Raw genomic sequence first — 16,266 nt, forward strand, 5'->3', positions numbered from 1 at the left:
AGATCAACCAATAGCCATGTTCTCTTTTTTTTTTATATATTCTCAAGATCCATCCATGTTGTTACAAATGACAATATTTATTTTATCTTTTTTACGACCAAGTAGTATTCTGTTATATATATGTACCACATTTTATTTAAAATTTTTTAAAATTTAATTTTAGAGAAAGGGGAACAGAGGGAGAGAAACATCGACTGGTTGCCTCTTGCACACCCCCAACTGGGTACCTTGCCCGCAACCCAGGCATATGCCCTGGCTGGAAATAGAACTGATTACCTTTGGTTCACAGGCTGGCACTCAATCCACTGAACCACACCAGCCAGGGCATATTTTTAATTTTTTACTGTATTTCTTCCATTACCATTTAGTACCCTTATGCCCTCTTCCCCCCATAATCACCCCACTGTTGTCCATGAGTCCTTTTTCCTTTTTGCTTAATCCCTCCACCTCCTAAACTCCCCTCCTCTTAGCTTCCATGCTCTGTATTTATGAGTCTGCCTCTGTATTGCTTGTGAGTTCCATTTGTTCATTAGATTCTACATATGATTGAAATCATATGGTATTTTTATTTCCCTGACTAGCTTATTTCACATAGCATAAAGTTCTCTGGATCCATCCATACTGTCACAAAAGGTAAAATTTGGCTATTTTTTATAGCAGAGTAGTAGTTCATTGTGTAAATGTCCTATAGTTGTTTTATCTACTCATCTACTGATGGACACTTAGGCTGCTTTCATATCTTGGCAATCGTAATGAATATAGGGGTGCTTATGTTGTTTCAAATTAGTGTTTTGGGTTCCTTTGGATATGTATTCCCAGAAGTGGGATCGCAGGGTCAAAAGGCAGATCCATTTTTAACTTTTTGAAGTATCTCCATACTGCTCTCCACAGTGGCTGCACAGTATGCATTCCCACCAACAGTGCAGAAGGGTTCCCCTTTCTCCGCATCCTCACCAGCACTTGTTGTTTGTTGATTTATTGATGATAGCCATTCTGACAGATGTGAGATAATATATCATTGGTTTTAATTTGTATTTCTCTGATGATTAGTGGTGCTGAGCATCTTTTCATATATCTATTGGCCATCTGTATGTCCTCTTTGGAGAAGTGTCTATTCAGGTCCTTTGCCCAGTTCTTAATTGGGTCGTTTGTTTTTTCAGTGTTGAGTTTTGTAAGTTCTTTATAACTCCTTATCAGATGTATTGGCTAATGTGTTCTCCCATTCTGTGAGTTGTCTTTTTATTTTGTTGATATTTTCCTTTGCTGTGCAAAAACTTTCTTAGTTTGATATAGTCCAATTTGTTTATTTTTTCTTTGTTCCCCTTACGTGTGGAGATATAAATCATGTTCTCTTTATGACCTCCTCCAACAGATGCTTCCTAGCATGCTCTACTATCTTGAAGCAGTAAAAAAACAAAACAAAACAAAACAAAACAAAACAAACCCAACTCCATAAGCATATACTTTCAATTCTTGGAGAAGTCTTGATGGGGGTATGGTTTTCATCCCCACCTTCTTCCGCTTCTCTCCCTTGGCTATTTAGTTATCTTCCACCCCCATATCCCTGGTGCCCACCCTACTCCCTCTCCCATTCTGACTCACCTAGACTTATGGAAGATATCTGGGTAATGCTTAACTTCTGGAAAATATATCTGGATATGGATCTAAGAACTAAGCTCTTTGCTACTACTTAACATGTATCTTAGGACTTCCGGCCAAGGTGGAGGTGGAGGTAGACATGATGCATCTCCCTCCACAACTAAGAAGGAATACAACTACCTCAAAACTGGAGACAACCAGAAGTTCCAGAAAATCGAGCTGCATGGAAGTCCAACAAACAAAGATATAAGGAAGAAATACTCATACAGACAGGTAGGAAGGGTGGACTAGGGCAGAGAGGACGTGGTGTGGAGGCAGTCGCTGTAGCGACAGTGGCTGTGGCTGGCTGGTGGAAAGTGCAGTCACACATTTAAAAAAGTAGGGAGGGTCACCTAGGAAGTGCTCCCAGCACCACAGCAGACTGCACAGCTCACAGTTTCAGCACCTGGGAAAACAAAGCCTCATTGCTTCTGATTGTGAAAACCAGTGGGGGCTGGGGTGGAGGAAAAAACTGCCAGTCTCTCAGCAGGGTCCATTTGTTTAGAGGGCCCCCATGGTCCTAGAATACCTGCAGTCCCACCCACTCTGGAAGTGACAGCTAGAGCAATAGCTAGAGAGGTGCCAGTCTCATACAGGAAGTGAGAGAAGTGCCTGGAAAGGGGGCAAGTGTTGAGCAAGCGGCATTGTTCCCTCTCAGACCCCTCGCCCACATGCAGCACCACAATGTGGTGAAAGGGGTCACCCTCTTTTGACGAATACCTAAGGCTCTGCCCCTTAAAACATAACAGGAGTGACTGCTCCATCTAATACACAGAGGCAAACAAACACAGGAGCCTGTCAAGATGAGGAGACAGAGAAGTATGGCCCAAAAGGGGGAACGGATCAAGGTTCCCGTGGAAGAACTAAGCGATGAGGAGATAGCCAACCTAATAGATGCAGAGTTCAAAACACTGGTGATAAAGATGCTCACAGGTTTGACAGATATGCTTGAGTACAGCAAATGCATCAGGGAAGAAGTGAAGGCTATGCTAAGTGAAATGAAGGAAAATCCACATAAAACCAATGATGAAGGGAAGGAAGCCGGGGTTCAAATCAATGATTTGAAATATAGGAAAAAAAAAACAGTCAACCAGTACAGAATGAGGAAATGAGAATTTAAAAATATGAGGAGAGGCTTAGGAATCTCTGGGACAACTTTAAAAGTGCCAACACCCAAATCATAGAGGTGCGAGAAGAAGAGGAAGAGCAAGAAATTGAAAGCTTATGTGAAAAAATAGTGAAGGAAAACTTCCCAAATTTGGCTAAGGAAATAGACATACAAGTCCAGGAAGCATGGAGAGTCCCAAATAAGCTAGACCAAAGGAAGACCACACCAAGTATGTGTCTACATCATAATTAAAATGCCAAAGACGAATGATAAGAGAGAATCTTAAAAGCAGCAAGAGAAAAGCAGAGAGTTACCTACAAAGGAATTCCCATAAGACTGTCAGCTGATTTCTCAAAAGAAACTTTGCAGGCAAGAAGGGACTGGCAAGAAGTATTCAATGTGATGAAAAGCAAGGACCTACAACCAAGATTACTGTATCCAGCAAAGCTATCATTTAGAATGGAAGGGCAGATGAAGTGCTTCCCAGATGAGGTAAAGCTAAAAGAGTTCATTATCACCAAGCCATTATTATATGAAATGTTAAAGGGACTTAGAAAAAGAAGATCAAAACTATGAACACTGAAATGACAATAAACTCACAACTATCAACAACTGAATCTAAAAAATAAAAACAAAACCCAACTAAGCAAACCAGAATAGGAACAGAATGATAGATATGGGGATCATTTGGAGGGCTATCAGCTGGGAGGGTGAAGGGGGTGAAATGGGGAAATGGTGCAGGGATTAAGAAGCATAGTTGGTTGGTACAAAACAGACAGGGGAGGGTTAGTTAAGAATAGTATAGGAAAGGGTGAAGCCAAAGAACTTATGTGCACAACCCATGGACATGAACTAATGGGGGTGGGATTGCTGGGGGAAGGGCAGTACTAGATAGAGGGAAGCAAAGGGGGAAAAAATCAGAACTATTGTAACATATTATCAATAAAATACACTTAAAATTTTTAAAAAATTCAACCAATGAATGCATAAGTAAGTGGAACTCTCCATCTCTCTCTTAAAAAATCATTAAAAATTGATAAAAAATAAAAAATTTAAAAAGACGCTGTTCCCTTCATTCCTTCACGAAACTTCCTTCTCAAGATGGAAAGAGGATGATTGCTACTTTGTCCTCTCCATGACCTTCCAGGGCTGGAGAATGCAATGGGTTGTATAATTGCTCTTTCATTTCTCCTACATCCTCACCTTCTCCTTTGATTCTTACACTTTGCCATGACTTTATTGTTCCATGTGTGCTTCATTGCTTTTCTGTCACTGGCTACTAGACTGCATCTGCTTTTTCATCACCTGTCCCACCTAGGATGCAAATGTGTGGCCCTGCTCACACAAATACACTCCAACCATGCTTCTGTTTCTCTATTCCACTAAGACAATTCTCTTCAAATCATGCTAACCTTGTCATTAAAACACTCTGTCATTTTCTTCTAGCAGACAGTCCTGTCCAATGAATAACAATCCCTTGGCAGCTTGAAAGGCATGAGGGACATATGGGGAGAAATTGAATTGTGTGGCTCCAGGGCTAGGACTGAAGGGGCAGCTACCATTGTTCCTCTGTAGAGTCCTTCTCCCCAACAGCTTGTGTGTGCAGATGCAGACAAGCACCGAATCTGAATCTGCATTAACATGGTAAATACCATGTTACCCAACCCTGGTGTCTCCCCGAAACCCTGCTACACCAAACTCTCATACTGCCTGAGGACTTTTCAGCAGCTGTTCCACACAGGCAGGTGGTTTTGGCTCATGCAAGAATTTCCTAAAAACTCTCAAAGGTCAACAGGACCCAGAAAAATGGCAGCAGGCCTTGAACTGCCCTGTGCCTCTTGCTGTGCAGCCCATGCCTGGCACTGATATCAGCTGGCCTTGGTTTGCAGCATGGCCTCTCCCACATGCCTCTGGGCCCAACACAGTCAGCTACCAACTGCAGATAGCTTTGTAGCTCCTACTAGGTGGCCGAGGGTGGGCACAAGCAGCAGCTAACCTTGGCTTGCAATGGAGTCCCTTCCAATGGGCCTCAGAATCAACACACCTGGTGGCCAGCATCAGCCAGAACAGAGCACCTCCAGATTAGCTCCATAAGTAGTGCATCCAAAGGGTGATCTCAATAGGGACCGGAATCCACTGGGGCAAATCTGTTGGGTCAGCAACTACATAGCAATTTGTCTGTTGTGGTCATGGCCAGTCCTCACAGTCAGTCAGTCTGAGGGTCAACCCCACCCAGTGATGTACCAACAGCAATTAAGATTCAACTACAACAGGAGTGTATACACAACCCACAAAGGGACACCTCTGGAACACCTGCTCAGGTGGCCAGGGGAGACTGCACCCCTTTACCCTACAAGACACCTACATAAGACCACCCTGCCAAGACTGGGAGATGTAGCAGATCTACCTAATACATAGAAACAAACACAGAGGGGTGGCCAAAGTGAGAGACAAACATGTCCCAAGTTAAAATAACAGGAAAGCCCTGGCTGGTGTGACTCAGTGGATTGAGTGCCAGCCTGAGAACCAAAGGGTCACAGGTTCAATTCCCAGTCAGGACATATGCCTGAGTTGCTGGCCAAGTCCCTAGTTAGTGGTGTGCAAGAAGCAACCACACATTGATGTTTCCCTCTCTCTCTCATTCTCCCTCCCTCCCCTTCTCGCAAATAAATAAATTAATTAAATTAAAGTGTTTTTTTTTTTTTTTTAATAACAGGACAAAACTCCAGAAAAAGAACTAAATAAAAAGGAGACAATCTACCAGATACATATTTCAAAACACTGGTTAAAGAATGTTCAATGAACTTAGAGGAACAATAGATTAACTCAGTGAGAATTTCAACAAAGAGATAGAAAACACAAAGGAAAGACATGGAAACCATAAAAAAGAACTAGTCAGAAGTGAAAAAAAGGAAACAACAATAACTGAAATGAAAAATACACTAGAAGGAATCAACAACTGAACAGATGAAAAAGAGGATCAAATCAGCGATTTGGAAGACAAGGTAGCAGAAAACACCCAATCAGAACAGCAGAAAGAAAAAAAGAATTTAGTAATGGGGATAGCTTACGGGACCTCTGGGACAACATCAAATGTACCAACATTTGCATTTTAAGAGTAGTGGAAGGAAACGAGAGATACCGACAGATGAAAAACTTCAAAAGTTCCTTGAATTGGTGAAGAACCTAGACATACGAGATTATGAAATGCAAAGAATCCCAAACAAGATGAACCCAAAGAAGACCACACAACATAATTAAAATGCCAAGGTTAAAGACAATAAGAGAATCTTAAAAGCAGCAAGGAAAAAGCAGTGAGGTACCTACAAGGGAGCTCCAATAAGACTGTCCTCTGATTTCTCAACAGAAATATTCAAGCCAGAGGGATTTCCACAAGGTGTTCAAAGTGATTAAAAACAAGGACCTTACAACCAAGACTACTCTACTCAGCAAAGCTATCATTAAGAATTAAAAAAGGAAGAATTAGGCTTCCAGCCAAGAGGAGGCATAGACAGACATGTTGTGTCTCCCTCCACAACTAAGAAGGACTACAACTACCTCAAAACTAGAGACAACCAGAAGTTCTAGAAAATCGAGCTGCATGGGAGTACAACAAAGATATAAAGAAGTGCTCATTCAGACAGGTGCGACAGCTCTACCTCAGACACAGAAGCAAACAAACACGGAAGCCTGTCAAGATGAGGGGACAAAGAAGTATGGCCCAAAACAGGGAAAGGATCCAGGTTCCAGTGGGAGAACTAAGCGATGAGGAGATAGCCAACCTAAAAGAGAAGGCGATAGCTAACCTAACAGACGTAGAGTTCAAAACACTGGTGATAAAAATGCTCACAGGCTTGACAGATATGCTTAAGTATGGCAAACGCATTAGTGAAGAAGTGAAGGCTATGCTAAATAAAACAAAGGAAAATCCACACAAAACCTATGGTGATAGGAAGGAAACTGGGATTCAAATCAATGATTTGGAACAAAAGGAAGAAAAAAACAGTCAAACAGTACAGAATGAGGAAACGAGAATTTTAAAAAGTCAGGAGAGGCTTAGGAACCTCCGGGACAACTTTAAACATGCCAACATCCAAATCATAGGGGTGCCAGAAGGAAAAGAGGAAGAGCAAGAAATTGAAAGCTTATGTGAAAAAATAACAAGGGGAAACTTCCCAAATTTAGCAAAGGAAATAGACATACTAGTCCAAGAAGCACAAAAAGTCCCAAATAAGCTAGACCACACCAAGACATATCATCATTAAAATGCTAAAGGTTAAAGATAAGGAGAGAATCTTAAAAGCAGCAAGAGAAAAGCAGAGAGTTAGCTACAAAGGGGTGCCTCTAAGACCATCAGCTGATTTCTCAGAAGAGACTTTGCAGGCAGAAGGGACTGGCAAGAAGTATTCAATGTGTTGAAAAGCAAGGACCTACAACCAAGATTACTCTATCCAGCAAAGCTGTCATTTAGAATGGAAGGGCAGATGAAGTGCTTCCCAGACAAGGTAAAGCTAAAGGAGTTCATTATCACCAAGCCATTATTATATGAAATGTTAGAGGGACTTATTTAAGAAAAAGATCAAAACTATAAACATCAAAATGACAACAAACTCACAACTGTCAACAACTGAATCTAAAAAACAAAAACAAAATCCAACTAAGCAAACCAGAATAGGAACAGGATCACAGATATGGGGATCATTTGGAGGGTTATTAGCTGGGAGGGGGAAGGGGGAGAAATGGGAAAATGGTGCAGGGATTAAGAAGCATAATTGGTAGGTACAAAATAGACAGGGAGCGGTTAAGAATAGTATAGGAAATGGAGAAGCCAAAGAACTTACATGCACAATACATGGACATGATCTAAGTGGGGGGAGGCATTGCTGGAGGGAGGGGGGGTACCTGGCAGAGGAGGCAAGAGGGAAAATAATTGGGACAACTGTAATAGCATAATCAATAAAATATACTTTAAAAAAACAGTCTCTTCAATAATTGGTGTTGGGAAAACTGGACAGGTACAAGCAAAAATAAGAAAAAAAGAAAGAAAGAAAAGAAACTAGATCTCTTTCTTATACCATATACAAGAACAAACTCAAAATGAATTAAAGACTTAAATGTTAGATTTGAAACCAAAAAAGCTCTAGAAGAAAACATAGGCAGTAAATTCTTTGGCATTGTTGTTAGTAATATTTTTTTCTGATATATCTCCTCAAGCAAGAGAGAAAATGAGCAAATGGTACTACATCAAACTAAAAAGTTTTTGCACAGTAAAGTATATCATCAATAAAAGGAAAAGACAATCTAAAATAGGAGAACATATTTGCCAATGTTACATCCAATAAAGGGTTAATATCCAAAATATATAAAGAACTCATACAATTTAACATCAAGAAAACAAACAATTAATTTAAAAATAGGCAGAGGAGCCCTGATCTGTATGGCTCAGCTGGTTAATTGTCATCCTGCAAAGAGAAGGTTGCCAATTGAACTCTGGGTCAGGGAGCATGCCTGGGTTGTGGGTTCAGTCCCCGGTTGGGGCGTGTATGAAAGGCAACTAATGGATGTCTCTCACATCAATGTTTCTCTCTCTTTCTCCCTTTCTTCCCTCTGTCTAGAAATGGATAAATAGAATCTTTAAAAAACAAAACAGTTAAGAGTTCAAAATATTTTTGTAAAAAGTGGGCGCCAAGGACCTGAATAGAGATGTTTCCAAAGAGGACATACAGATGGCCAATAGACATATGAAAAGATGTTCAACATCACTAATCATTACGGATATAAAAATTAAAACTGCAAGAGCTATCACCTTACACCTGTCCAAATCACTATCTTCAATAAACCAACAAACAAGCGTTGGTGAGAAAGTGGAGAAAAGGGAACCCTAGTACACTGTTGGTGGGATTGCAAATTGGTCCAGCCACTATGGAAAACAGTATGGAAGTTCCTCAAAAAATTAAAAGTAGTCCCTGGCCGGGTAGCTCAGTTGATTGGAGTTAGATCCTGATACACCATTGTTCGACTCCCAGTCAGGGCACATATGAGAGTGAATGCATATAATGAGTCCAATAGCAAGTTGATGTTTCTCTCTCTCTCATCAATAAATAACACTTTTTTTTTTAATTAAAAATACTCCCTGGCTGGTGTGGCTCAGTGGATTTAGTGCTGGCTCGTGAACCGAAAGGTAGCTGATTTGATCCCAGCCAGGTCACATATGTGGGTTGTGGGTCAGGTTCTCAGTTGGGTGCATGTGAAAGGCAACCAATCAATGTATCTCTCACACATCGATGCTTCTCTCACTCTCCTTCTCCCTCCCTCACCTTTTCTCTAAAAATAAATAAATAAAGTCTTCTAAAAAATTAAAAATAGAACTCTCCAGAAGAAACAACACACAAAGAAACAAAAGAATAAAAATAAAATTAGCTGCTTTGGTGAGGTAGCTCAGTTGGTTGGAGCATTTTCCCATACACCAAAATGCTGTGGGTTCGATCCCAGTCAGGGCACATACCTAGGCTGAAGGTTCAGTCTCTGGTAGGGACACATACAGGAGGCAGTTGATTGATGTTTATCTCTCTCTAAATCAATAAACATATACTCAGGTGAGGATTTTTTTTTAAATTTTAAATAGAGCTACCTTATTATCCAGCAATTCCACTTCTGGGTATTTATCCAAAGAAATCCAAACACTAATTCAAAAAGATATATGTATCCTTATGTTTATTGCACCATTATTTACAATAACCAAGATATGGAAGTAATATAAGTGTTCATCAATAGACAATGGGTTAAAGAAGTGGTACATATATATAGTGGACTATTACTCAGCCATAAAAAAAGAATGAAATCTTACCATTTGCGACAACATGGATGGACCTAGTGAGTATTATGCTGAGTGAAATAAGTCAGACAGAATAAAACAAATACCATGTGGAATCCAAAAAACAAAATAAATAAACAAAACAGAAAAGATTCATAGATACTAATGAGAGCAAACTGATTGTTACCAGGAGGTAGAGGGCTTGGGGGAGCAGGGTGATGAATGTGAAGGGATCAAGATGTACAAACTGGCAACGGGGATGTAAAGTACAGCATAGGTAATATAGTCAATACTGTAATAACTATGTATGGTGCCAGTTGGGTATTAGGCTTATCTGGGAATCACTGTGTAAGTTATATGGATGTCTGATCACTATGCTGTACACCTGAAACTAATATAATATTGAATGCTAACTAATTGAAAAATAAAAAGAACCCTGGCCAGGTAGCTCCGTTGGTTAGAGTGTCATCCCAATATGCCAAGACTGCGGGTTCAATTCCCAGTCAGGGCACATGTAAGAATCAACCAATGAATACACAAATAAGTGAAACAACAACATCGATGTCTGTCTGTCTCTCTCAAGTCCTCTCTCCAAAGATCAATCAATAAATACAAAAATATTTTTTTAATTTAAAAAAAAGAAATGAAAAATTGTCTTCCACCCTTTTTAGAATGCCCCATGGATACTCATTTAGGTGAAAACAGGTTATTTGAGTATAGAACCTAAATTCATTTTATATATGAACACAACTTATAAGTCCAGTTTTAATCCTGATTCTTCCAGAAAGACAGCACCTGTATAAATTGAAAAAAAGACTGGAACTTTGCTCTGGCTGGTGTGACTTAGTGGATTAAGCACTGATCTGTGAACCAAAAGGTCACCAGTTTGATTCCCAGTCAGGGCACATGCCTGAGTTGCAGGCCAGGCCCCCAACCGGGGACATGAGAGGCAACCAGTCTGTTTCTCTGACACATCGATATTTCTCTCCTTCTCTGTCTCCCTCCCTTCTCCTCTAAGAATAAGTAAACAAAATATATTTTTTAAAGTAGGTGGAGCCAGGCTGTAGAAGGGCCTGATGGCCTCTCTAGAAGTTGATTCCTAACTCAGAAGGCCACAGATAGCTTTAAAAAAAAAATTGATTGGAATTTTACCAAGACTGTTTGATGGGTGGAGTGGAGTGAAGGGGGGAAAATTGGGACAACTGTAATAGCATACAATAAAATATATTTTTTAAATGATTGTTTGGAACTTTACCAAGAATTGTTTGCCATTTTGGAAAATTGTCACAAAGATGGTCACACTTGAATCTGAATCACTAAGACAACCCATCTGTGTTTGTAGCTGCTATATTCACAGAAATCCTATATATAGGTGAAAGCATATGACTAATTCAGTATGACCACTTCACTAAATCTTAAGGCCATGCCCCACCCAAACATTTACATATTGAGATATACACTATTTACATATTTTTTAAATAAACGATACAGAAAAGTGTACAAATCCTAAGTATAAGCTCAATGAACTTTCACAAAATGAACACACTCACATGATCAGTTCCCAGATCAAGAAACCAAAACATTTCTAGTACCCTACGCTCTCCTCATGTGCCTTCCAGTCACTACCCTCCCCAAGGGTAACCACTAGTCCAATATTTAACATTATAGTGTTGTCTCTTCTTTTTTTAACATAATACAAATGGAATCATACAGGTTTGTGTGTGTGTCTGGCTTCTTCTGCTTCTTGAAATTCATTCATATTGTTGCCAGTAGTTATAATTTTTATCCTAAGTTATGTATAGAATACTATTGGATATACATTTTTGTTTTTGTTAAATAAAGATTTTATTTATTTTTAGAGAGAAGTGAGGGAGAAAGAAAGGGAGATAAACATCAATGTAAACATTGATCAGTAGCTGCCTCTCAAGTGCCCTCAACCAGACACGTGCCCTGGCTGGGAATTGAACAGGCGACCTTTTGGTTCATAGGATGATGTCCAGCCTACTGAGCTACACCAGCCAGGGCTGGATACATTTTTAAATAAATTACTTTATTTGTCCTTTAAATCATAGTAAGGGTTTATTGATTTTTTAACACAGAACTTTAAAAAATGAGTTATTTCTTTATTCATTTATTTCATAATAGTAAAAGTCGCATTTAAAATATGTATTCTAAAAGGCATGCATTATTTCTGATAGGTTGATGGCCAAATTATTGGAAGCCTCCTGAATTTTGCCCTCTGAGTCTTTTATTTGCACAGTTGTGATGACCTATGCAGTCCCACTTCCTGACCCCCTTTCCTTCAATTCTCAGACTATTCATCACTTTGTCTGGGAAGTTCTTCTCTTTCTCTAGCTCTTCTTATGAGTTCTTTTGGGAAACCATATATAAGTTGAGTTTAGCATTTCTCACTATGCACTTGTCTCACTCTGAGAACAAGATTCTCACTGTCTTGTTCACTACAGTATTTTGTGTCTGTCACATGACTGGAGTTCAACAAATGTGTTGAACAAATACATGGACACTTCAGCCCATATTTAGAGCCTTTTTGACCACCATGGGCCTTTGCCATGCCACGTTTAGCCCTCTTTCTCTGCACAAAAGGTCATAGCTGTGTATCTGTTTTTTGTGTGTCATGGACCTTCCTGCCTCAGCACTGCCACTCTAAGCCCTGAGTACCACTGTCCCTCTGCCTTCCCAGTCTCTAACATCAGACACAATCACTTTCAGAAACCTCTACCTGGACTTGTTTTCTTAGTGTTGTCTGGAGCTGGCCTCCACTTGAAACCATGGATATTAGGAATTGCCTTTAGACAGCATGGCATCTATCCTGCTCAACTTCTTCCATTTCAGTCAAGCCAGCTGTCCTCACAGGTACCTTCTGCACTCATTTGTCATTCTTTTCTCAAGTGTGACAGGAGCATTTGAATGTCTTTGAGGAATATGTCTGCAATGTAGATTTTATGCCTCTTTCAAAAAGGCCTACTTCTGAAGTGTCTGCATAACAATTGACATAGGCACTTTCTTTTTTAAATTTTATTATTTTTAGAGAGGGGGCAGGGAGAAAGAGAGGGAGAGAAACCTGGCCTGTGCAACCCAGGCATGTGCCCTGTCTGGGAATTGAACTGGCAACCTTTTGGTCCACAGTGGCACTCAGTCCTCTGAGCCACACCAGCCAGGGCATGGTAGGCACTTTCAAGATTCAGATATTCCATTTTATTTAATGCTGAAACACTAGTATTTTGTTGGTAATGGTATAATTCTGGGTCCTGTCAGAAGAGAAACTACATAATAATTTCAACAAGGAAAAGATCAATATAAAAAATGATCAGACTTCTGGCCAAGATGGAGGCCTAGACAGACACGATGGGTCTCCCTCCACAACTAAGAAGGAATACAACTACTTCAAAACTAGAGATAACCAGAAGTTCCAGAAAATCAAGCTGCATGGAAGTCCAACAAACTCAGATATAAAGAAGAAATGCTCATCTAGACAGTTATGAGGGGTGGAGAGGACGTGGTGTGGTGGTGGCAGCAGTGGCGGCAGCAGCAGGCCAGTGGAAAGTGCAGTTACATGTTTTAAAAAGTTGGAGGGACATCTGAGTAGCGTTCCCAGCTCCTCACCAGTCCCAGCGCCGGGGAAAATCAAGCCTCATTGCTTCTGACTGTGCAAACCAGTGGGTTTGGCACAGAGGAAGAAACAGCCGGTCTCTTAGCAGAGTCCGCTTGTTTAAAGGGCCCCCACGATCCTAGAACATCTGTAGACCCACCCACTCTGGGAACGATGGCCAGGGCAACAGCTAGAGAGGTGCCAGTCCTATGCGGAAGTGGGAGATGTGCCTGGAAAAGGGGCAAGTGCTGAGGAAGTGGCATTGTTCCCTCTCAGACCCCTCCCCCACATACAGCACCACAACGTGGTGAAACGGGTCGCCTGTACTGACAAATACCTAAGGCTCCGCCCCTTAAACATAACAGGAGTGACAGCTCTACCTAAGACACAGAGGCAAACAAATACAGGAGCCTGTCAAGATGAGGAGACAGAGAAGTATGGCCCAAAAGAGGGAACAGATTAAGGTTCCAGTGAGAGAACTAAGCAACGAGGAGATAGCCAACCTAACAGATGCAGAGTTCCAAACACTAGTGATAAGGATGCTGACAGGCTTGACAGATATGCTTCAATATGGCAAACTCATAAGGGAAGAAGTGAAGGCTATGCTAAGTGAAACAAAGGAAAATCCACACAAAACCAATGGTGAAGGGTAGGAAGTCGGGATTCAAATCAATGATTTGGAACATAAGGAAGAAAAAAAAACAGTCAAACAGTACAAAATAAGGAAAGAAGAATTGAAAAAAAAAAAAATGAGGAGAGGCTTAGGGACCTCTGGGAAAACTTTAAACATGCCAACATCCAAATCATAGGGGTGTCAGAAGGAGAAGAGGAAAAGCAAGAAATTGAAAGGTTATTTGAAAAATAGTGAAAGAAAACTTCCCAAATTTGGTGAAGGAAATAGACATACAAGACCAGGAAGCACAGAGAGTTCCAAACAAGCTAGGCCCAAAGAGGATCACACCAAGACACATCATAATTAAAATGCCAAAGGTTAAAGATAAAGAGAGAATCATAAAAGCAGCAAGAGAACAGCAGAGAGTTACCTACAAAAGGGGGCCTAAAAGACCATCAGCTGATTTCTCAAAAGAAATTTTGCAGGCAAGAAGGGACTGGCAAGAAGTATTCAATGTGATGAAAAGCAAGGACCTACAACCAAGATTACTCTATCCAGCAAAGCTGTCATTTAGAATGGAAGGGCAGATGAAGTGCTTCCCAGACAAGGTAAAGCTAAAAGAGTTCATCATCACCAAGCCATTATTATATGAAATGTTAAAGGGACTTACTTAAGAAAAAGAAGACCAAAATTATGAACACTAAAATGACAACAAACTCACAACTATCAACAGCTGAATCTAAAAAATGAAAACGAAATCCAACTAAACAAACCAGAATAGGAACAGAATCATAGGTATGGGGATCATTTGAAGGGTTATCAACTGGGAAGGGGAAGAGGGAGAAATAGGGAAATAGTGCAGTGATTAAGAAGCATAATTGGTTGGTACAAAATAGACAGGGGGAAGTTAAGAATAATATAGGAAAGGGTGAAGCCAAAGAACTTACATGCATGACCCATGGACATGAACTAATGGGGGAGGGATTGCTGGAGGGAAGGGGGGTGTACTAAGCAGAGGGGAGCAAAGGAGAAAAAATTGGAACTACTGTAACAACATAACCAATAAAATATACTTAAAAAGAAGAATTATCAACTATAATTGGGAATTAGAGAAATGAAGGGTTGTATTGTGTATTGATTTCTTAGGGCTGCATAACAAATTCAAATTACCACAAATTGGGTGATTGCTTCAGACAACACAAATTTATTCACTTGCGTTTCTGGAGACGTGAAATCTGAAATCGAGATATCAGCAGGGTCATGCTCCCTCTGAGATCCTCAGAAGAATCCTCATAGCTTCTGCTGGTTGCTGGCAATCTCTGGCAGTTTTTGGTTTGTAGATGCATCACTCAGCTCTCTTCCTCTGTTGCCACATGACATTTTTCTTGGATGTCTCTGTTTGTCTTCACATGGCATTCTCTTTCCATGTGCCTGTGTCCAAATTTCCTTCTTCTTTCAAGAACACCACTCATTGGATTAGACTCCACCCTAACCCAGTATGACCTCATAGGTTATATCTGAAAAGGTCTATTTCCAAATAAGGGCACAGTTGTAGGAACTAGGTGTTAGGACTTGAATATACCTTTTTTTTTTTTTGGCAGGGGGATACAATTCTTCCCACTACAGATGGTAAGAAGTAAAGAGAATTATAAAGATTACAGGATAGCAAGTAAGGAGCAGCCACTACCCCACAGGCTGAGATACAGCACCCCAAAAAAAGCATGTACCTGGGCCTCCCTGGGGCTGACATCCAGACATTTTGGGATGCCACTCCAGTGTAACTTGCTGGAAATCTTCCCTCTAGGGTGTCAGGGGAAACCGTTCACAGGGATGTGTCTCACTAGAGGCACTTCTACTACAAAACTGTCCAAGGGGCATAGCCAGGGAAGCTGCCAGCCATTGGATGCTGTTGGCCACTATGCCCTGCAGGAACCTGGCACTGGAGAAGCTGGCAGCTGGGGACACCACTTGCACTGCAGAGACCTACGAATAGGGCTCATTGGAACCAGAAAGCAAAACCCTTTCTTTCTGCCATGTCTCCCCATTTGACAAAACTTAATGATTCTAGCTGGTAAAGAAAAAATATTTAAAGGGCCCAGATCCATTTTCAGAGCAGGTAAAAAGAATACATTTAGAGCTGAGAGATAATAAGTTGGTAACTGCCACCGTGACATATCATTGTTTCAGACAGGCAGCTCCTTTCACCCTTCTTGACTTTCTCTTCAAACCTCCAAACTTTCTCCCCTTCCCTGACATCCTTCCAATAAGTCCTATCACTTTACCATTCAGTTCCTCAAAACCTAGCCCCTGCCTATCACCCCAATAAAAAAAGAAGGTAAAGATGGAACTAGTGTTGGGTGACTCTAGACTGGGGAAGAGATAGAGGCAGACCATGGGTAGTACTAGCTTTCTCAAATAAATAAAAATTGTAACAAGTTGAAGTAGCTGACCAGAGGGGAAAAGCCCTCAAACGTGGGTCTTAA

Source organism: Furipterus horrens, unplaced genomic scaffold, assembly GCF_987537825.1.
Source record: "Furipterus horrens unplaced genomic scaffold, mFurHor1.1.pri manual_scaffold_5, whole genome shotgun sequence".
Lineage (NCBI taxonomy): Eukaryota > Metazoa > Chordata > Mammalia > Chiroptera > Furipteridae > Furipterus > Furipterus horrens.